Source organism: Microcebus murinus, chromosome 10 (assembly GCF_040939455.1).
Source record: "Microcebus murinus isolate Inina chromosome 10, M.murinus_Inina_mat1.0, whole genome shotgun sequence".
In the NCBI taxonomy this organism is placed as follows: domain Eukaryota; kingdom Metazoa; phylum Chordata; class Mammalia; order Primates; family Cheirogaleidae; genus Microcebus; species Microcebus murinus.
Window position 1 is genome coordinate 55,054,289 of NC_134113.1, and position 24,322 is coordinate 55,078,610.

General features: G+C 38.9%; 2 protein-coding genes and 1 pseudogene across 6 annotated transcripts in view; 2 read left to right on the plus strand and 1 right to left on the minus strand.

Annotated features, from left to right (window-relative positions):
• LARP4 (La ribonucleoprotein 4) overlaps positions 1–24,322 on the plus strand; it is a 171,837-nt gene that overhangs the window by 72,337 nt on the left and 75,178 nt on the right. For 3 of the 5 annotated variants that reach the window (XM_076007251.1, XM_076007250.1, XM_076007254.1), the window contains exon 3: positions 21,523–21,654. The exons of 1 other annotated variant lie outside the window; for it this stretch is intronic. The gene's annotated coding sequence lies outside the window, so the exon portion shown is untranslated. Of the gene's footprint in view, positions 1–18,679; positions 18,798–21,522; positions 21,655–24,322 lie in introns of all 5 variants that reach the window. One more of the 5 variants, XM_076007252.1, reaches the window with a different exon arrangement.
• The window catches only part of FAM186A (family with sequence similarity 186 member A), a 55,435-nt gene that overhangs the window by 29,085 nt on the left and 2,028 nt on the right, over positions 1–24,322 (minus strand). The gene's annotated exons all lie outside the window — the stretch shown is intronic.
• On the plus strand, positions 2,440–2,552 carry LOC142873526 (uncharacterized; annotated as a pseudogene).

A 24,322-nucleotide genomic window follows, 5' to 3' on the forward strand; every position in this document is an offset into this window, starting at 1 on the left:
TAGTATTTAGTGGTAGTACAATAAAGCTGGATTTGAAGCAGCCTACATTTGTATCTTCCATTTTTTTTTTTTTTTTTTTTTTGAGACAGAGTCTCACTCTGTTACCCAGGCTAGAGTGCTGTGGCGTCAGCCTAGCTCACAGCAACCTCAAACTCCTGGGCTCAAGCAATCCTTCTACCTCAGCCTCCCAAGTAGCTGGGACTACAGGCATGTGCCACCATGCCCAGCTAATTTTTTCGATATAGTTTTAGTTGGCCAATTAATTTCTTTCTATTTTTAGTAGAGACAGAGTCTCGCTCTTGCTCAGGCTGATCTTGAACTCCTGACCTTGAGTGATCCTCTCGCCTCGGCCTTCCAGAGTGGTGGGATTACAGGCATGAACCACCACACCTGGCCCTGTATCTTTCATATTTTTTTTTTTTTTCATTTTTTTTTTTTTTTTTTTTTAAGACTAGTCAAGTGCAGTAGTGAGGAGGGGGGAAAGTAGTAGAACAAGGAGTTCAATCTGTAACTGACTGTGAACAATCACGTGAGATAACTCACTACCTTCGGACCAGCCTATCTTTCATATTTATTTTAATTCTCCATATAGATGTGAGCCTTTCTACTACTAGCAAAGTTTGACCTAGAATTTACATTTTTTTTTTCTTCTTTTTTTTTTGAGTGAGTGCCGTGACATCAGCCTAGCTCACAGCAACCTCAAACTCCTGGGCTCAAGTGATCCTCCTGCCTCAGCCTCCCAGTAGCTGGGACTACAGGCATGTGCCACCATGCCTGGCTAATTTTTTCTATATATATATATATTAATTGGCCAATTAATTTCTTTCTATTTTATAGTAGAGACAGGGGTCTCGCTCTTGTTCAGGCTGATTTCGAACTCCTGACCTCGAGCAATCTGCCCGCCTCGGTCTCCCAGAGTGCTAGGATCACAGGCGTGAGCCACTACGCCCGGCCGGATTTACATATTGAAGTGCATGTTATTATAAATCACTTTCTTTTTACTTACTGTCACATTTGTGTTAATTATTTAAAAGTATGAGTATGGTTTATGAATATCATGTTATAGTAATAAATGGGATGTTAAAAAATACTTTAAAAGGGCATAGTAAATCTAACAGAATTAAGAGCCACTGGTTCTTCCTTCCCAACTTTATCATTTTGGCTTCTGACAAACTGAACTCTATATTTTTTACAATAAGAGTAAGATTTGGGGCCAGGAGCGGTGGCTCATGCCTGTAATCCTAGCACTCTGGGAGGCCGAGGTGGGTGGATTGCTTGAGGTCAGGAGTTCGAAACCAGCCTAAACAAGAGTGAGACACCCTCTCTACTATAAATAGAAAGAAATTAATTGGCCAACTAACACACATATATATATATATATTTATATATATATATATATATATATAAAATTAGCCGGGCATGGTGGTGCATGCCTATAGTCCCAGCTACTCGGGAAGCTGAGGCAGAAGGATTGCTTGAGCCCAGGAGTTTGAGGTTGCTGTGAGCTAGGCTGACGCCACGGCACTCACTCTAGCCTGGGCAACAAAGTGAGACTCTGTCTCAAAAAAAAAAAAAAAAAAAAAAAAGTGTAAGATTTGGATTTTGCAAATCAAATCATCATGCAAAAGGAGTAATCAGATATTAGTACTAGAAATACTGCAATCAGAAACAGAGGTGATGCAGTTGCAGCAAATAATAATTTAAGTGAGGAACATGGAAGAGCAGAGACAAAGTTTGCTAAGTCACGTAATGAATAATAACAATACAAGCTAACATATAGCACAGTGGTCAAGGAAAAAATACTACCTGCTCCTTCAAAAGTCTCTCAGAAAATTGAAACACTTCCCAATTCATTCTTTGAGGCCAGCATATAACAAAGCCAGACAAAGGCAGAAAGAAAGAAAGAAAGAAAGAAAGAAAGAAAGAAAGAAAGAAAGAAAGAAAGAAAGAAAGAAAGAAAGAAAGAAAGAAAGGGAAAAGAAAGAAAAGAAAAGAAAAATAGAAAGAAAGAAAACTACAGAGCAACATCTCTGAGGGAAAACAAAAAAAAACTCAAAATACCAGCAAACAGTATTCAAGAGCACATTAAGGCCAGGTGCGGTGGCTCACGCCTATAATCCTAGTACTCTGGGAGGCCGAGGCAGGCAGATCGCTCAAGGTGAGGAGTTCAAAACCAGCCTGAGAAAGAGCGAGACCCCCATCTCTACTATATAGAAAGATATTAATTGGCCAACTAATACATATAGAAAAAATTAGCCAGGCATGGTGGCGCATGGCTGTAGTCCCAGCTACTTGGGAGGCTGAGGCAGGGGGATTGCTTGAGCCCAGGAGTTTGAGGTTGCTGTGAGCTAGGCTGACACCACGGCACTCACTCTAGCCTGGGCAACAAAGTGAGACTCTGTCTCAAAAAAAAAAAAAAAAAAAAAAAAAAGCACATTAGTGCTCGCTTCGGCAGCACATATACTAAAAAAAAAATTGGAACGATACAGAGAAGATTAGCATGGCCCCTGCGCAAGGATGACACGCAAATTCGTGAAGCGTTCCATATAAAAAAAAAAAAAAAAAAAAAAAAAAAAAGCACATTAAAAGCATTATACACTATAACCAAATGTGATTTATTCCTGGAATGCAAGGATGGTTTAACATATGTCAATCAATCAATGTAATACACCAAATTAACAGAAAGACAGAAAAAAACACACATGAGCATCTCAATTGATATAGAAAAGCATTTGACAAAATTCTATACCCTTTCATGATAAAAACACAACAAATTAGAAAGAGAAAGAAACCTCTTCAACATAATAAAAGCCATATATGAAAAGCCCACAGGTATTATCATACTTTATGGTGAAAGACTGAAATTTTTTCTTCTAAGATCAGTAACAAGGGAAAGATGCCCACTTTCACCACCTCTAGCTAATATAGTACTAGAAGTTCTACACACAGCAATTAGGCAAGAAAAATTGGAAAGCATGAAGTAAAATTATCTTTTCACAGATGACATGATTTTGTATATAAAAAAACCCTAAAGATTACATATAAACACAAACACACTTTTAAAACTAAAGAATTCATCAAAGTTTAAGGACAGAAAATAACACACAGAAATCAGTTGCTTTGCTATGCACTGACATAGCAGTCTGAAAAGGAAATTAAGAAAATGCCACTTATAATAGCATCAAAAATGATAAAATATTCACAGTACATTATAAATAATAATAAAATACTTAGGAATAAACTTAACCAAGAAGATGAAAGACATGTACACTTGTAGTTTTCACTACAAAATGTTACTGAGAGAAATTAAAGAAGACACAAATAAATGGAAAGACAACCCATGTTCATGGATTTGAATATTTAATATTGTTAAGGTGTCACTACTACCCAAACTGATCTACAGATTAATGCAATGCCTATCAAAATCCCAATGGCATTTTTTGTGGAAATAGAAAAATCCTTTCTAAAATTCATATGGAATTTCAAGGGACCCTGAATAGCTGAAACAATCTTGAAAAAGAAGAACTAAGTTGGAGATCACATACTTCCTGATTTCAAACATATTACAAAGCTACAGTAAACAAAACAATGTGGCATTGGCATAAAGACAGACATATAGACTAATGGAACAGAATAAGGAGTCCAGAAATAAACACCGTATTAGCAGTGTATGTATACTATAGTATATGCATAGTAAATGGTCAAATTACTTTCCACAGGATGCCAAGACCATTCCATGAGAAAAGGAGAGTTTTCAGTAAATGATTGTGGGAAAACTAAATACAAGTAAAAGAATGAAATTGGGGCCGGGCATGGTGGCTCATGCTTGTAATCCTAGCACTCTGGGAGGCTGAGGTGGGCGGATTGCTCAAGGTCAGGAGTTCAAAACCAGCCTGAGCGAGACCCCGTCTCTATTATAAAAAAAGAAAGAAATTAATTGGCCAACTAATATATATATATATAAATTAGCCAGGCATGGTGGCGCATGCCTGTAGTCCCAGCTACTCGGGAGACTGAGGCAGTAGGATTGCTTGAGCCCAGGAGTTTGAGGTTGCTGTGAGCTAGGCTGACACCACGGCACTCAATCTAGCCTGGGCAACAAAGTGAGACTCTGTCTCAAAAAAAAAAAAAAGAATGTAATTGGACCCCTACCTTACATCATATAAAAAATTTAACTCAAAAATGAGTCTAAGACCTAACAGTATAAAATGCTTAGAAGAAAACATAGGAGAAAAACTTCATGGCATTGGACTTAGCAATGATTTATTGAATACAACACCAACATTACAGGCAACATAAGTAAAAATAGATAAATGATCTACAGAAAAATTAAAAACTTTTGTGCATCAAAGGACACAATAAACAGATTGAAAAATCAAACTATAGAATAGGAAAAAATATTTGTAAATCATATATCTGATAAGGGGCTAACATCCACAATAAAAAAAGAACTCATGTAAACTCAGCATCAAAAGAAAAAAAAGGAACCAATTTAAAAATGGGCACAAGATTAGAATGAACATTCAAAGAAGATACACACGGATGTGAGGGCGATCTGGCTGCGGCATCTGTCACCCCATTGATCTCCAGGGTTGATTCGGCTGATCTGGCTGGCTAGGCGGGAGTCCCCTTCCTCCCTCACTGCTCCATGTGCGTCCCTCCCGAAGCTGTATGCTCTGTCGAAGAGGACGACCTTAGAGGAGGACCCCTCTTCGGTTCGGTCAAGGGTATCCGAGTAGCTGCGCTCCCCTGCTAGAACCTCCAAACAAGCTCTCAAAGAAGATACACCAATGGCCAACAAGCACAAGAAAAGATGCTGAACCCAACAAATCATTAGAAAAATGCAAATCAAAATAGCAATGAGGGCCGGCTGTGGTGGCTCACGACTGTAATCCTAGCACTCTGGGAGGCCGAGGCAGATGGATTGCTCAAGTTAGGAGCTCGAAACCAGACTGAGCAAGAGTGAGACCCGTCTCTACTATAAATAGAAATAAATTCATTGGACAACTGATATATATAGAAAAAACTAGCCAGGCATGGTGGCGCATGCCTGTGGTCCCAGCTACTTGGGAGGTTGAGGCAGCAGGATTGCTTGAGCCCAGGAGTTTGAGGTTGCTGTGAGCTAGGCTGACGCCACGGCACTCTCGCTGGGGCAACAGAGTAAGACTGTCTAAAAAAAGACAAAAACTTTATGATTCTACTTATATTCTACTTATATGAAATATCTAGAATAGTTGAATCCATAGAAACAGAAAGTAGAATTTTGGTTTCCAGGGAATAAGAGGAAAAGGAAATGAGTGCTGTTGTTTAATGAGAATAGATTAGAATTTCAGTTTTGCAAGATGGAATAGTTCTGGAGATTGGCTGCAAAATAGTGTATAACAATGTATATTCACAGGTAACACTACTGAACTGTACACTTAAAAATGATGAAGATGCACACCTGTAATCCTAGCACTCTGGGAGGCCAAGGCGGGTGGATTGCTTGAGGTCAGGAGTTTGAAACCAGCCTGAGAAAGAGTGAGACCCCGTCTTTACTATAAATAGAAAGAAATTAATTGGCCAACTAATATATATATATATATATAAAAATTAGCCGGGCATGGTGGCACATGCCTATAGTCCCAGCTACTCTGGAGGCTGAGGAGGGAGGATTGCTCGAGCCCAGGAGTTTGAGGTTGCTGTGAGCTAGGCTGACGCCATGGCACTCACTCCAGCCAGGACAACGAAGTGAGACTGTCTCAAAAAAAAAAAAGATGAAGATGGTAAATTTTGTTATATATATTTTACAATGAATAATAAATTTTTTTTCAAAAAAAATAAGAAAGAAATAAACAACATATCTTAAATACTTGGAGCTGAGTAAAAAAAAGAAACAGCTGTTGAGTGTTGGAAATATTGCAATCAGTATCAGAGGTGATGCAGTTGTAGCAAATCTAAGTCAGAAACAAAGGAGTGGAGACAAAGTTTGCTAAGCCAAGTGATGAAGAATAACATTAAAAAATAATGCTAATTGCTCATAAACTTTTCCAAGAATTTGAAAAGAAAGGAATACTTCCTAACTCAATCTCTGATATCAAAACCAGATGAAGACATGAAAAAGTAAACTATGGGCGAGGGCGGGGTCTCTTGGCCCTTCAGCCTTGTTAAGCTCAGTCCCTTCCCGAAAAAAAAAAAAAAAAAAGTAAACCATAAGCCAATATCCCTGACTTTATGAACATGGACACAAAAGTGTTTAATAATATATTAGAAAATAAAATCAAATGATATATTAAAAAGATAACAAGCAAGTGGGATTTACCCTGGGATGCAAGGCTAATTCAAAATTTGATAATTAATAAATGTAATTTACCATAGCAACAAGCTATAAAGAAAAACTATATTATCTCAGTAGATGCAGAAAAAATAGTTGACAAAATTCTATATTCATTCATGACTTTTTAAAGAAACTATAACAAACTATAATAGGAATAGAGGGTAAATTTCCTCAATCTAATAAAGTACATTTATAAAATAACCTAGAGCCAGCATCATATTTAGTGGAGAAAGTCTAAAGTGCTGTGAAAGTTTTAATCTCTCTTCTTCCTTCCCCTTCTCCTTCTCTGGCTCTTCCTCCTCCTCCTTTTTCTCCTCCTTCTCTTTCTCCTCCTCCTCCTCTTTTCCTCCTTCTTTTCTTACTCCTCTTCCTCCTCCTTTTTCTCCTTCTTCTTTATTTTATTTTATTTTTTTTTTGAGACAGAGTCTCACTCTGTTGCCTGGGCTGGAGTGCTGTGGCATCAGCCTAGCTCACAGCAACTTCACATTCCCGGCTCAAGCAATCCTTCTGCCTCAGTCTCCAGAGTAGCTAGGACTACAGACATGCGCCACCATGCCCGGCTAATTTTTCCTATATTATCCAATTAATTTCTTTCTATTTTTAGTAGAGATGTGGTCTCACTCTTGCTCAGGCTGGTTTTGAACTCCTGATCTTGAGCAATCCTCCCGCCTTGGCCTCCCAGAGTGCTAGGATTACAGGCGTGAGCCACCGCGCCTGGCCTTTCCCTCTTTAAAAAGACATAGTCTCACTCTGTCACTCAGGCTGGAGTGCAGTAGCACAATCATAACTGACTGTAGCCTGGAACTCCTAGACTCAAGTGATCCTCCTGCCCCAGCCTCCCAATACTACACTCAACATCTAACCAATGCAATAATGTAAGAAAAAGAAAATTAATGAGAAAGAAAGAAATAAAATGGTTTCTATTTACAGACAAAAATTATCTATGTAAAATTCCCAAAGAATTTACCAAAAAGCTATTAATACAATTATTTAAAATATTCACAGGATATAAGACCAATAAACAAAAACCAAAACCATACACTAATAATAAACAATCATAAACTGAAAGTTAATGACAGTAGTATTTGAAATAGCACTGAGAACATGAAATACTACAAATGGCCAACAAACATCTGAAAAAATGCTCAAAATCACTAACCATCACAGAAATGCAAATTAAAACCACAATGAGGGCCAGGCACAGTGGCTCATGTAATCTCAATGCTTTAGGAGGCTGAGGTAGGAGGTTTGCTTGAGGTAAGAAGTTCAAGAAGGAGCCTGGGCAACATAGCAAGACCCCAAGACAAAAAAATTTAAAAATTAGCCAAGTGTGGTGGCACGTGCTTATGTCTTAGCTACTCAGGAGGCTGAGGTAGGAGGATCACTTGAGCCCAGGAATTCAAGGTTATAGTGAGCTATGATCATGCCACTGCACTCTAGCCTTGGTAACAGAGCAAGGCCCTGTGTCTAAAAATAAAAAATAAGACTACAATGAGATATCATTTTACTCCAGTCTGAATGGCCATTATTAAAAAGTCAAAAAACAATATGAGGAAATATTAGGAAAATTAAGAAAGAGATGTTAGTGCAGAAGTGGTGAAAAGAGAATGCTTATACATTGTTGGTGGGATTGTACAATAGTACAACCTCTATATAAAATAGTGTGGAGATTTCTCAAAGAACTAAAAATAGAACTACCATTCAATTTAGCAATCTCACTACTGGGTATCTACCCAAAGGAAAATAAATCGTTGTATCAAAAAGATACCTACGTCCACTCTGTAGGGGGAAAAAAAAAAAAAAAAAAAAAAAGAAACAAAAAGATACCTACGTAGGATAAATTAGGGTGGGAAGCAAAATAAAGAGATACCTACGAAGGATGCAGGATTTGAAACATGGCAGATGAAGTGGACTCGACAGACTCAACAAATATTTATTAAATGAATGAATGAGATGACTAGGAGAGCCCTCTTTGAAAAGGCAGTATTTAAAGCTACAAGATGGAAACGGGGAGAGGGGGTATCCCAGACAGAGGCTTAGGTGGCACAACAAACTACCAGCACTATAGAGGAGGCCCTTGATCTTATCAGGCTCAGTGAATTTATGTGAAAATGAGAAATGACTGAGAGCTTCAAGGCAGATTACGTGCTTATGATCAACATTTAAATACGATATTGCAAAAGAAAATACGATATTGGGAGATGTGTAACAAACTGTGACTATTATAGAAATTGATGAACATGCATATGAAGAGATATATAAATCAATGAAACGGAATATTCCAGTGCTATTTGTCTAGGGAGATGGTGTTATACTAGTTGCCCCTCCATTGAGAGTTGGCCAAAACAAAGGATTTATCCTGAAGGAGACTTTGTACAATTGCCTCTTTAAATGTACAAGAAATTGAAAAGACAAGCTTTCATACATTTTCATATTAAGAAATGACCCAGGGATTCTTCCACTTCTGAAATGAGTTAATTTGCAGATAACTGACAACTTTTTTTTTTGAAACAGAGTTTCACTCTGTTTCCCGGGCTAGAGTGCCATGATGTCAGCCTAGCTCACAGCAACCTCAAACTCCTGGGCTCAAGCAATACGCCTGCCTCAGCCTCCCGAGTAGCTGGGACTACAGACACCCACACCATGCCCGGCTAATTTTTTTTTTCTATGTATTTTTAGTTAGCCAATTAATTTCTTTCTATTTTTAGTAGAGACGGCGTCTCACTCTTGCTCAGGCTGGTTTCGAACTCCTGACCTTGAGCGATCCACCTGCCTCGGCCTCCCAGAGTGTTAGGATTACGGGGGTGAGCCACCTCGCCGGCCAGATAACTCATAACTTTTTTTTTTTTTTGAGACAGAGTCTCACTTTCTTGCCCAGGCTAGAGTGAGTGCCGTGGTGTCAGCCTAGCTCACAGCAACCTCAAACTCCTGGGGTCAAGCAATCCTACTGCCTCAGCCTCCCGAGTAGCTGGGACTATAGGCACGGGCCACCATGCCCGGCTAATTTATATATATATAGGTATATATATATATAAATTATATATATATACCTATATATATATAAATATATATATAATATATATAATAATATATATATATATGTTAGTTGGCCAATTAATTTCTATTTTTATAGTAGAGATGGGGTCTCGCTCAGGCTGGTTTTGAACTCCTGACCTTGAGCAATCTGCCTGCCTTGGCCTCCCAGAGTGCTAGGATTACAAGTGTGAGCCACCGTGCCCGGCCAACTCACAACTTCTTAAGCTAAATGTCATTTTTTTCTCCAACACTTCCAATAAATGTGATCACCAAGGTACAGAAAAAGAAAAGATGCCTACACTCTTATGTTTATTGCAGTACTATTCAAATGCAAAGCTATGGTATAACTTATATATCCATCAACTGATGAGTGGATTTTTAAAATGTGGTTTATTTTTTTTTTTTTTTTTTGAGACAGAGTCTCGCTTGTTGCCCAGGCTAGAGTGAGTGCCGTGGCGTCAGCCTGGCTCACAGCAACCTCAAACTCCTGGCTCAAGCAATCCTGCTGCCTCAGCCTCCCAAGTAGCTGGGACTACAGGCATGCGCCACCATGCCCGGCTAATTTTATATATATATTAGTTGGCCAATTAATTTCTTTCTATTTATAGTAGAGACGGGGTCTCGCTCTTGCTCAGGCTGGTTTCGAACTCCTGACCTCGAGCAATCCGCCCGCCTCAGCCTCCCAGAGTGCTAGGATTACAGGCGTGAGCCACCGCGCCCGGCTTAAAATGTGGTTTATATTAATATATATTATATCATAGGATACTATTCAGCCATAAAAAAGAATGAATTAATGTCTTTTGCAACAACTTGGCTGAAATTATTGGCTATTATCCTGAGTGAATTAACTTGGGAATGGAAAATCAAATACTGCATGTTCTCACTAATAAGTGGGACCTAAGCTATGTGGGGTATGCATGGTCATAACAGAATGTAATAATATACATTGGAGACTCAAAAGGGAGAAGGATGGTAGGAGCATGAGGGACGAAAAATTACCTATTGGGTATAATGTACGGTATTCAGGTGATGGTTACACTAAAAGCGCAGACTTCACCACTATACAATATATCTATGTTAATAAAATTCCACTTGTAACCCCTAAATCTATTGAAATTTTAAAGAGAGTTTTCCTTTTTCTTCTTGAACTCAGTGGTAAGAAGCCAGAGAATATTTTACTAGAACATGTTTATTTCTCCATTGGGCCCTAACAGGCCAAAGTAGAGAAAGGCAGCAATAGAAGGCAATGTAAGCATGTATTCTTTAAAAAAAAAGAAAGAAATACTTGGGTACAAATCTAACAAAATAGGAGCATCTGTATATTGCAAAATACAAATATTGGTGAAAAAAATTAAAGAAGATCTAACTAAATGGAAAAATATACTATGTTTATTTATTGAAAGATTCAGTATTGTTAGATGCCAATCCACATATTAGATCACAAATCCGATCAATATCAGATATTACAAATCACATATCTGTTAAAGGTTTTGTATCCAGTATTCAGAATACACAAAGAACTCTCAAAATTCAATAATAAGAAAATAACTCAATTGGGTTTTTTTTGTTTTTTTTTTTTGAGACAGAGTCTCATTCTGTTGCCTGGGCTAGAGTGCCATGGCATCAGCCTAGCTCACAGCAACCTCAAACTCCTGGGCTCAGGCAATCCTCCTGCCTCAGCCTCCCGAGTAGCTGGCACTACAGTCATGCGCCACCATGCCCAGATAATTGTTTCTATATATTTTTAGTTGTCCAATTAATTTCTTTCTATTTTTAGTAGAGATGGGGGTCTCACTCTTGCTCAGGCTGGTTGCCAACTCCTGAACTTGAGCAATCCGCCTGCTTTGGCCTCCCGGAGTGCTAGGATTACAGGTGCGAGCCACAATGCCCGGCCTCAATTTTTTAAATGAATAAAATATTTGAACAGACACTTCACCAAAGATGAACAAAATGGCAAATAATCACATGAAAAGATGTCAATGTCATTAGTCATTAGAGAAATGCAAATTAAAAACATAATGAGATACATACAGCTATTAGAATGTCTGAAATTAAAACACCTGACCATATTAAATGTTGGACAAGAATGTGGAACAACTGGAATTCTCATGCACTGCTGGTGGCAATGTAAAATGATACAATCTCTTCTGAAAACAGTTAACAGTTTCTTAAAAAGTTGAACATGCACCATCATGTGATCTAGCCATTGTTTATTTTTCTGGGTTTTTTTTTGTTGTTGTTGTTTGTTTGTTTTGAGACAGAGTCTTTCTCGGTCACTCAGGCTAGAGTGCACAGTGTGATCATAGCTCACATTTAACCTCAAATGCCTGGGTTTAAGCGATCCTTTTATCTCAGCTTCCCAAGTAGCTGGGACTATAGGCCCGTCACCATGCCCGTTAATTTTTAAATTTTTTGTTGAGACAAGGACCTCACTATGTTGCTCAGGCTGGTGTTGAACTCTTGACCTCAAGTGATCCTCCTGCCTCTGCCTCCAGAGTGCTGGGATTACAGACATGAAGCCATCACACTGTCCTAGCCATTCTTCCATTCAGTATTTTTTTTTTTTTTTTGAGACAGAATCTTGCTTTGTTGCCCAAGCTAGAGTGAGTGCCGTGGTGTCAGCCTAGCTCACAGCAACCTCAAACTCCTGGGCTCAAGCAATCCTACTGCCTCAGCCTCCCGAGTAGCTGGGACTACAGGCATGTGCCGCCATGCCCGGCTAATTTTTTCTATATATATTAGTTGGCCAATTAATTTCTTTCTATTTATAGTAGAGACGGGTCTCACTCTTGCGCAGGCTGGTTTCGAACTCCTGACTTCCAGCAATCTGCCCGCCTCGGCCTCCCAGAGTGCTAGGATCACAGGCGTGAGCCACTGCGCCCGGCCCATTCTTCTATTCAGTATTGACCCAAGAGAAATAAGAGCCTATGTCCACACAAGGACTTGTACACCAATGTTCATGGCAGCCTTATTTATTTATTTTTGAGTAGCAGAAGGGGAGGAAGGGGAGCAGGGAGAGACCAGGCTGCCTTATTTTCAATAGCCAAAATCTGGAAACAACCCAAATGTCCATCAATGGATAAGTTATGGTATATCCATACAACGGAATACTACACCTAGGGAGAAAAAAAAAAAAAGGAATGAACTATTGATGTACATACTAACTACCTGGACAAATTTCAAAATACTTATGCTGAATGAAAGAAGCCAAATTAAAGAGTGGATATTGCATGATTCCATTCATATATTATTTTAGAAAATGAAAATCGATCTATGATAAGAGAAAACAGATTAGTGGTTGACTGAGGATGGGGGAGTGGGGAGGAGAGATTACAGAAAAGAACAAGGAAACATTTGGGGATGGTGGATATGTTAATTATCTTGCTTTTGGTGATGCTTTCATGAGTGTATACACATATCAAAACTTACCAAAATTTTGATATGTACAGTTTATTGTATGTCAATTATACCTCAATAAAGCTGTTTAAAAAAATGTCAGTACCAAATGTAGGGTACACACACACGGGCCCCTGGAAGAAGCCATTTGATTCAGTGAGCCCTCCCACGCGCCAGAAAATGAGGTTGCAGTCAGCGGACTGGAGGGCAGACCAGAGGAAGGAAAGGGGACTGGAGAGAGGAAGAAGAAGGGGAGGCGGCAGGAGGAGGCCAGCCTGCAGCCCTGTGGGAAGCAGGGTTGTGACGGAGGGGGCGGAGCTAAAAGTGCTGGGGGAGGAGTCAGGGGCGGGACTACGGTAGGAGCAGGGCGGGGCCCCAGGGACTGTGGGACAGACGCCCAGGAACGAACTGGGGGAGGGACCAAAGCACAGCCTGGGGTGGAGCTGGGAGTGAGCAGTGCAAAAAAGAAAAAAAAAAATGACAATACCAAATGTACGGCAAGGATGTGGAGCACCTGGAACTCACATATATTGTTGATGGTAGTGCAAAATAATAAAGCCACTTTTTTATTTTTTTTGAGACAGAGTCTCACTTTGTTGCCCAGGTTAGAGTAAGTGCTGTGGCATCAGCCTAGCTCACAGCAACCTCAAACTCCTGGGCTCAAGCAGTCCTCCTGCCTCAGCCTCCTGAGTAGCTGGGACTACAGGCATGCGCCACTATGCCCTGCTAATTTTTTTTCTAGATATATTAGTTGGCCAATTAATTTCTTGCTATTTATAGTAGAGACGGGGTCTCGCTCTTGCTCAGGCTAGTTTCAAACTCCTGACCTCGAGCAATCCGCCCGACTTGGCCTCCCAGAGAGCTAGGATTACAGGCGTGAACCACCGTGCCCGGACCACTTTTTTAGATAACATTTGGTCTGTTCTTCAGCATAATAATAAAATAAAAAAAATAGATAACATTTGGCAGTTTCTCATAAATGTATGGCTACCATATGACCTAGCAATATAATTCCTAGATATTTACTCAAGGGAAATGAAAACACATGTTTATACAAATCTTATATGTGAATGTTTGCAGTAACTTTATTCACAATTGCCCAGAACTGGAAACAAATATACTTCTATTGGTGAATAGAAGGCTTTATGCTACATGAAAGAAGACAGACTTAAATGACTGCATAGGATATTATTCCATTTATATGGTATTCTGGAAAAGAGAAAACTAAACGGACAGAAAACTAATGGTTGTCAGGGGCTGGGGGTGGAAGAGGGGCTAGTACAAAAGAGCACAGGAGAATTTTTCAGGGAGATAGAACTGTTTTAAATCTTGACTTTGGCGGTGATGACACATGCCTATGTCAAAACTTGCAGAAATGGGTTGGGTGCAGTGGCTCACGCCTGTAATCCTAGCACTTCGGGAGGCCGAGGCAGGCCGATTGCTCTAGGTCAGGAGTTCAAAACCAGTTTGAGCAAGAGCGAGACCCCATCTCTACTATAAATAGAAAGAAATTAATTGGCCAACTAATATATATAGAAAAACTTAGCCGGGCATGGTGGTGCATGCCTGTAGTCCCAGCTACTCGGGAGGCTGAGGCAGTAGGATTGCTTGAGCCCAGGAGATTGAGGTTGCCGTCAGCTAGGCTGACGCCAGGGCACTCACTCCAGCCTGGGCAACAAAGTGAGACTTTGTCTCAAAAAAAAAGAAGATGCTGGCCTTGAAGATTGGATTGTTGTGGCCACGAGCCAAGGAATGTGACAGCCACCAGAAGCTGGAAGAGGCGAGGAATAGATTCTGCCCCAGAAAATCCAGAGGGAATGCACCCTGATTATATCTTGATTTCAGCTCTTTAATACAGATTTCAGATTTCTGACTTTCAGAACTGTGAAAGAAGAAATTTCTGTTGTTTTATACTACAAGGTCGGCCAGGAGAGGTGGCTCACGCCTGTAATCCTAGCACTTTGGGAGGCCGAGGCGAGAGGATCGCTCAAGTGCAGGAGTTCGAAACCAGCCTGAGCAAGAGTGAGACCCCGTTTCTACTATAAATAGAAAGAAATTAATTGACCAACTAAAAAAATATATACACAAAAAATTAGCCAGGCATTGTGGCACATGCCTGTAGTCCCAGCTACTCTGGAGGCTGAGGCAGCAGGATTCCTTGAGCCCAGGAGATTGAGGTTGCTGTGAGCTAGGCTGATGCCACGGCACTCACTCTAGCCTGGGCAACAAAGTGTGACTCTGTCTCAAAAAAAATAAATAAATAAAATAAAATAAAATATACTACCAGGTCAAGAAAATTTGTTACAGCAGTACAGCAGACACACACACACACACACACACACACACACACACTTCCTAGATAATAGATTGTATGGTTTTACCTGTGTTTGAATCATTCTCTACATTCTGACTTGCTTTTTTTTTTAACATTGTGTTTTTTCGTTCAATCATGTTGAAGTGTATAGCTATAGTTCATTCGTTTCCACTGCTGTGTGTTTTATATTTCATTGTACAAATATACTACAGTATAGTAAATTGTACAGTTTACTTCTCCATTCCTCAATTGGTTTGTTTTTAGTTTTACAAATGATGATATGAATGCTTTAATATGCTTCCTGGTGCACATATGCAAGAGTGTTTCTAAATCTGTGCTGTCCAATATGGTAGCCACTAGCCACTAGCCACATTGAGCAATTGTAATGTGGCTAGTGTGACTGAGAAAGTAACTTTTAAATTAATAAAAATTAATCAAAAATTTAAAAACTGATACTTGATTCATTTATTGGAAAACTTTTAAATAAGCCTGGAAGAATTTGGATATGTGAATCTACTTTCTCAAATGTAAATTTTGTTAAATATAAATACAGATCAAGTATTTCTGATGAAAATTTGGTATGCAGTTTGAGATGTACTGTATGTGCAAAATACACACTAGATTTTAAATACTTAGTATGAAAAATTTTATCTATCTCATTAATAACTTTTATATCAATTAAATATTAAAATAATATTTTGGATATTTAGGATTAAGTAAAATAAATTATTAAAATTAATTTCACCTGTTTCTTTTTACTTTTTATATTTTGATTTCTAGCAAATTTAGTTACATATATAGCTCACATTAAATTTCTACTCAACAGTTCCATTAGAGTATATGACTAATACTGTATTAGAAATGCTGAATTGTAAGATGTGTGCATCTTCAACTTTATCAGATGATGCCAAAGTGTTTTCCAAAGTAATCACACCAATTATACTTGCATGTCAAAGTATGAGTACCCCTGTTGCTTCATATTCCTGCCAACACGTGATACAAATACATAACATTTTAAACTTTAAAAGTTTTTGCCAATCTGGTGGGTGTAAAATAGTATCTATTAATAATTGTGGGTTTAATTTGAATTTCCATGATAATCAATACAGTTGATCATCTTTTTAAGTATTTATGAAATGTCTGTTTTGTATTGTGTAAAAAGAGTATTCACTTGTTTATTTTGCTGTTGGATTATATTTCTTACTGACCTATAGTAAATCTTTATATATTCTGTATGGTATTTTATTAGCTTCTCTGTTAAATTTTAGAATCATCTTGTCATGCTTCATAAGTTATCTTGTTGGGATTTTGGTTGAATTTACATGAGGATTGTTGACATATTGAATCTTTCTATCCATGAACATGGTTTGTCTCAATTTATAGTCTTTCAATAAGTTTCCTAATTTTCTTTCCCTAAAGTTTTTATAATTTTGACATAAATGTTTTACATATTATTTTTTATTATTTCTAGGTAACTATATTTCTATTGATATGACAAATGGTATATGTCCTAAAAAAATTTTTGACAGTATATAGTAACACAATTGATTTATTGTATTTGTCTTGTATTTGCCAATCTTTCAGGCCTTTTTGGTAATTGTAATATTTTGTAGATTTTTCTGGGACTTTTGGCATGTTAATGATGTCATTGACAAATAATTGTCAAATCTTTCTAATTGTCATTTTTTCTGTGTCTTTTTGTCTCATTGTGTTGGCTAGAGTTTCCAAAACCATAGATTAAAAATTATAAAGACTGAATTTTAGGCTGGGTGTGGTGACTTATACCTATAATCCCAGCACTTTGGGAGGCAAAGTGGAAGGATCACTCGAGTACAGGAGTTGAAGACCAGCCTGGGCATAATGAGACCCCATCTCTACAAAAAATTTAAATATTAGGCAGGTGGGGTGGTGTGTGCCTGTAGTCCTAGCTATCTCAGGAGTTGAAGGTTGCAGTGAGCTTATGATCATGCCACTGCATGATGCCACATGCACTCTAACCTCTGTGACAGAGCAAGGCACTATCTCTAAAGAGGTACTTATCTCTAAAAAAAAGATATCATACATGAATTGAATTTAGAAAATGCTTTTTCTTTTTTTTAAATCATAATTACTTAATCTTATGATTTTCTCTTTTAACATGTTAACATGGTGAATTGGTACATTAATATATTTCCTGGAACAAATGTAACTTCAACATAATATATGTAGTTATGTACATAATATATGTACATAATATATGTAGTCATACCCATGACCCATTATACTACTTTTTATACTACTTTTTATACCCATTATACTACTTTTTTGTGTATTAGTTTCCTGTTACAAAATTCCACAAACTTGGTGGTATAAAACAACAGAAATTTATTTTCTCACAGTTGTGGATATCAGTAATCCAGAAACTGTATCACTGGCTGAAATCAAGATGTCAGCAGGGCTGTACTCCCTTCAGATGCTCTCCAGCAGAATCCATTCCTTGTCTCTTCCACTTCTGGTGGCTGCCACATTCCTTGGCTTATGGCTACATGCTCCACTCTTCAAGGCCAGCATCTTCAAATCCCTCTTTGTTATCTTCACATTGCCTTCTACTCTGTGTGTATGAAATCTCCTTCTACCTCCCTTGTGATTGCATTTAGGGCTCACTTGGATAATCCAAGATAATCTCCCCACCTCAAGACCCTTTATTTAATCATATCTGCAAAGACTTTTTTTTTGTCTCCTAAGGCAACATTTACAGGTTTCTCAAGGATTATGCCCTGATATCATTTGGTTGAGTATATGTGTATATGGGGGGGTGGTTGGGGAGGCATTCTGCCTACCACATTCCGTTGGCCAATATTTTATTTTTATTATTTACTTTATTCTATATTCCCTGGGCTTAATCTGTTGTTTTTTCCTAACATCTAAATTGTCTGTTTAATTTATGTATTTTAAGCTTTCTTTTCTATTAATAATATAAGGTATAAATTTCTCTGTAAGTACTGCTTTAGTTATATCCTACATGCATTTGCATACAGTGCAAATGGTGTTTTCCCTCATATATTTGTGTTTTTCTTTCAAGCCACCTTTTGTTCACTGGTTTCTAATTTGATTACATTGTGGCCTATATGATATTGACTCTTTGAAATTTCTGAGAATTGTTTTATAACATAGAATGTGATCAGTTTTGAAAAATGTTCTATCTGCACTTAGAATATGTATAATATTTTCCAGTTGTTGATGTAGGTTCCTCTCTATATGTCTATTAAATCTGTGGTCCTCGGACACATCCATGGCCTGATAGGGACTGGGCCACAGAGCTCCGTTGCCCCCACTGCCCCCATTCCGTGGAAAAATTGTCTTCTGTGAATTTTGGAAGGTGGGGGCAGGGAGTGGGGCACAGCAGGAGGTGAGCAGCACCAGAAGGAGGAAGCTTCATCTGTATTTACGGCCATTCCCCATCGCCTGCATCACCACCTGAGTTATGCACATCTACAACCCCATCCATGGAAAAATAAAAATTGTCTTCCATGAAACGGGTCCCTGGTGCCAAAAAGATTGGGGACCGCTGTATTAAATGAAACTGTTATTGTTTTGTTCAAACCTTTTATATGCTTTTATTTTCTTTTGAAACAAAGTCTGGCTCTGCATCCTGGGCTAGAGTGCAGTGGTGTCTTCATAGCTCACAGCAACCTCAAACTCCTGGGTCCAAGTGATCCTCCTGCCTCAGCCTCCCAAGTAGCTGGGACTATAAAGGTACACCACCATAGCTAGCTAATTTTTTTGTAGAGATGAGGGTCTCACTCTTGCTCAGGCTGATCTCAAACTCCTGAGCTCAAGTACTCTTCCTGGGCCAGGTGCGGTGGCTCACCCCTGTAATCCTAGCATTCTGGGAGGCCAAGGTGGGCAGATTGCTTGAGGTCAGGAGTTCTCATACTTGAAAGTTAATTTTGGCTGGGCCCAGTGGCTCACCCCTGTAATCCCCTGTAATCTGGGAGGCCAAGGCAGGAGGATTGCTCAAGGTCAGGAGTTCGAAACCAGCCTGAGCAAGAGCGAGACCCCGTCCCTACTAAAAATAGAAAGAAATTAATTGGCCGACTAAAAATATAGAGAAAAAATTAGCTGGGCATGGTGGCACATGCCTATAGTCCAGCTACTCGGGAGGCTGGGGTCTGGGCAACTGAGTGAGACTGTTGCAATTCTAGGTAGAGGATTATTTACTCTCAATGCTTTGAAGTTATTATTCCATTCTCTTTGGTTTCCATTGTTAACTGCTGAGGAGGTAGCTAAGAGTACACATGTCATTACTTTGTAGGAATCTGACTTTGTTCTCTGGTTGCTTTTTTTTTTTCTGGCTCTATTGCCTGGTCTAGAGTGCCTTGGCGTCAGCCTAGATCACAGCAACCTCCAACTCCTGGGCTCTAGCAATCCTGCTGCCTCAGCCTCCCGAGTAGCTGAGACTACAGGCATGTGCCACCATGCCTGGCTAATTTTTTCTATATATGTTAGTTGGCCAATTAATTTCTTTCTATTTATAGTAGAGATAGGTCTTGCTCTTGGTCAGGCTGGTTTTGAACTCCTGACCTTGAGCGATCTTCCCGCCTTGGCCTCCCAGAGTGCTAGGATTACAGGGGTGAGCCACCACACCCGGCCATATTTTTTATTATTATGGGTACATAATAGTTGTATATATATATATATATATATTTTTTTTTTTTTTTTTTTTTTGAGACAGAGTCTCACTTTGTTGCTCAGGCTAGAGTGAGTGCTGTGGCGTCAGCCTAGCTCACAGCAACCTCAAACTCCTGGGCTCAAGCAATCCTCCTGCCTCAGCCTCCCGAGTAGCTGGGACTTCAGGCATGCACCACCATGCCCGGCTAATTTTTTCTATTTATTTTTAGTTGGCCAATTAATTTCTTTCAATTTACAGTAGAGATGGGGTCTTGCTCTTGCTCAGGCTGGTTTCGAACTCCTGACCTCGAGCAGGCCGCCCACCTCGGCCTTCCAGAGTGCTAGGATTACAGGCGTGAGCCACCGTACCCGGCCACAGTTGTATGTACTTATAGGGTACATGTGATGCTTTGATATAAGCATACAATGGGAATTAATCAATCAGGGTAATGGGGTATATCCATCACCTTGGGCATTTATCATTTCTTTGTGTTAGGAACATTTCAATTCTACTGTTTTAGTTATTTTAAAGTATACCCTAACTTATTGTTGATTATGGTCACTTTTGCTTTGAATAGCTTTGGCTATTCTTGGTCTTTTCTGGTTACATATAAATTTATTTATTTATTTATTTTTTGAGACAGACCCTCGCTTTGTTGCCCAGGCTAGAGTGAGTGCCATGGCATCAGCCTAGCTCACAGCAACCTCAAACTCCTGGGCTCAAGCAATCCTGCTGCTTCAGCCTCCCGAGTAGCTGGGACTACAGGCATGCGCCACCATGCCCAGCTAATTTTTTCTATATATATTAGTTAGCCAATTAATTTCTTTCTATTTATAGTAGAGATAGGGTCTCACTCTGCTCAGGCTGGTTTCGAACTCCTGACCTCAAGCAATCCGCCCCCCCCCTTGGCCTCCCAGAATGCTAGGATTACGGGTGTGAGCTGCAGCGCCTGGCCCCGTATAAATTTTAGTATTACTTTTTCTACTTTTTTGAAGAATGTCACTGGTATTTTGATGGGGCTTGCATTGAATCCTTAGATTTAAAATGCAATTTTTTCCTCAACATCCACGGAGTGAAAAAGAAAAAATAAAAATAAAAAAATAAAATAAAATGTATTTTTTATCTTTGGCTTTCAGTAGTTTCACTATTGTGTATTTAAGTGAGGATTTAATTTTTGTGGGGTTTTTTTTTTGTTTTTTATTTGAGACAGAGTCTCACTCTGTTGCCTGGGCTAGAGTACTGTGGTGTCAGCCTAGCTCACAGCAAACTCAAACTCCTGGGCTCAAGTGATCCTTCTGCCTCAGCCTCCCGAATAGCTGGGACTACAGAGGCAAGTGCCATTATGCCCAGCTAATTTTTTTTCCTCTATATTTTTAGTGTCCGATTGATTTCTTTCTATTTTTTTTTAGTAGAGACGGGTCTCGCTCTTGCTCAGGCTGGTTTGGAACTCCTGACCTCGAGCAATCCGCCCGCCTCGGCCTCCCAGAGTGCTAAGATTACAGGCATGAGCCACTACTTCCCACAGACTTTTATTCATTAGTCATACTTTTAAGCATTTTTAATTATTTAAATGAGCTTATTTCATGATCTGGTCATTTATAAAACCTAGTGTTTTTGAGTATGATTTCTTAGATTCTTGTTTCTGCTAAATCTTAATCATTTTAACGTACTTCTCCTCTTCCTTGAAACTTCATTGCTGAAAATAATTTCAATCTTGTATTTAAAATGTTCTCCTCTAGACAAGATTTGTTGTTGTTTCTGGCAAGATGTTTTGGGCAATAGTAAATTGTGAACACTTTAAAATTTCAGCTTGAGTTTTTAGAAGATGCAAAAGGAGTATAAATTCTGGTTCCAAACTCAAGCGAGTGCCAATCTGTTGGTGGGAATTCCCAGAGAAGATTTTCTTTTCTTCTTCATCTTCCAAATCCAAGACCAAAGCCAGTAAGTTTTTTTTTTTTTTTTTTTTTTTTTAGAGACGGGGTCTCGCTCTTGCTCAGGCTGGTTTTGAACTCCTGACCTTGAGCAATCCGCCCGCCTCGGCCTCCCAAGAGCTAGGATTACAGGCGTGAGCCACAGCGCCCGGCCTTAGTAAGTTTCTTTATCAATATCTTTTTCAGTATTGGGTGGAGGAATCTATTAATAGTTCTACTGAGAGTATTGCCTATCAAATGTCCCAACTATATGCACAGTTCTGTACTCTGACCTCCCACCTTACTTGAGCTCTAGGCTTGTCTCTTATTCCTTCAAGCTTATGGCTAGTGAAAATTCAAGATTTAACCCTTTCCTTATACCATAAACAAAATTCAATTCCAGGTAGATTATAGAGTTAAATGTGAAAGGCAACTAACACAGAAATATATTTTCATGACTTTTGGATAGGGAACTATTTTTAAATTAGGACACAAAAAGCAGTAGGCATAAAATTAAAAATTAATAAATTGGACTACATTAAAATTAAGAAATTTGACTGGGCCCAGTGGTTCACGCCTGTAATCCTAGCACTCTGGGAGGCCGAGGCAGGAGGATTGCTTGAGCTCAGGAGTTCAAGATCATCCTGAGCAAGAGTCAGACCCCATCTCAACTATAAATAGAAAGAAATTATCCACACGAGTAGAGTTTATATGAAAAAAAAAAAATAGAAAGAAATTAGCCAAACAACTAAAAATAGAAAATAATTAGCCGGGCATGGTGGCATGTGCCAGTAATCCCAGCTTCTCGGGAGGCTGAGGCAGTAGGATTGCTTGAGCCCAGGAGTTTGAGGTTGCTGTGACACAGGCTGACGCCATGGCACTTTAACCTGGGCAACACAGTTGAGATTCTTCTCAAAAAAAAAAAAATTTAGTCAAAGTCCATGTAGAGTAAAAAAAAAAAGAAAAAAAATTGAGAAATTTTATTAATTAATAGATACAATTATGAGAGTGAAAGGCAGTCCACTTTTGTTGGGGGAAAAAATATTTGCAGCCCATATAATCAATAAAGGGCTTGAATCCAGGATGTAAAAAGAACACTTACAAATCAGCAGCAACTCAATAGAAAAACTAGACAACAGATTTGATTAGTACCAGTAAAGAGGATACCCAAATGACCAAGAATCATGTGAAAATGTGTTCAATTTCACTAGTAGTCACCAAAATACAAATTAAAATCATAATAAGATACCATAATGCAGTATCAATGATACAGAGTAACGGCATATTTATAGACTGCTGGTGGGAGCCTAATTGGTACAATCACTTAAAAAAATACTATTTGGGGACTTTTTTTATTTTTAAATTTTAAATAATTTAATAATTTTATATGCTTTCTTTATTCTTTTTTTTTTTTTTACCTGTATTTCTCAGTTCTAACTATTTGGGGACTTTTGGCTAGCTGCAAATAATAGAGGCTACATAGTAAAGAACCTCTCAAAAATCTCTTTCCTAAACAATGTGAAATAACATCACAGCTATGAAAATTCTACACAAATTTATGCATTCAACATCAATTAAAGGTCTTTCTCTACTTGTGGAGAGTGACCCACCATTCCTCTCTGGAATGGAAAAAAAAGTAAAAAATAAATAAATAAATAAATAAACATCAATTAAAGATAGAGAATGCTGAAAATACAAGATCACTATAAGTAAAGACAGAGAGAGGAAAAAAACCCAAATCTCTGGGACCCAGTCTCACATTCTCTCATTCTATCCCTGCCCTGCCAGAGCTTTATAGTGCGCAAAGGATGACTGATAAAAACCACAGGAAAAGGCCAGGCGTGGTGGCTCACTCTCAAGGTGAGGAGTTCGAAACCAGCCTGAGCAAGAGCGAGACCCCATCTCTACTATAAATAGAAAGAAATTAATTGGCCAACTAATATATATAGAAAAAATTAGCCAGGCATGATGGCACATGCCTGGTCCTAGCTACTCGGGAGGCTGAGGCAGCAGGATTGCTTGAGCCCAGGAGTCTGAGGTTGCTGTGAGCTAGGCTGACGCCACGGCACTCACTCTAGCCTGGGCGACAAAAGCAAGACTCTGTCTCAAAAAAACAAAACAAAAAAACGCAGGAAGGACAGAGGAAGGATACTAGCATAGGGCCAGAGAGTGAACTGGCGCAATCACAAGAAAAATTAAATTCACCCCAAGTCTTAAAATACTAAAAAAGGAATTGGGCAGATCAGACTACAAATTTCACAGAAGAGATTTCAAAGTTCAGGAGTCCTGAAAGGTCAGCTGTCATGAACAGTCAAACATCAGTTTTAAAGAGACAGATGCTTTTTCCAGATATAGTATTTAAAGAGACAGACATACAAATGGCTGGGCACAGAACTCTGTTCAAAGGGGCACAATTTAAAGGGGCAGTACTCTGGAAGAGGGAAAAAAAGCCATAAAGAAGGAAGAAACACCCTTTGGCAACTGGGCAATTAAAGGAGGGAAAAAAGAGAGCTACAATTATCAACACAGTATGGTATTGGTGTAATGATGGATAAATACATGAATGGAACAGATTAAAGTATCTAGAAAAAGACCCACACGTACGTGGTCAATTGATTTTCACACAGGTACAAATGCAATTCAGTAGAGAAAGGATAGTCTTTGTAAAATTGGTGTTCAAATAATTAAATATCCATAAG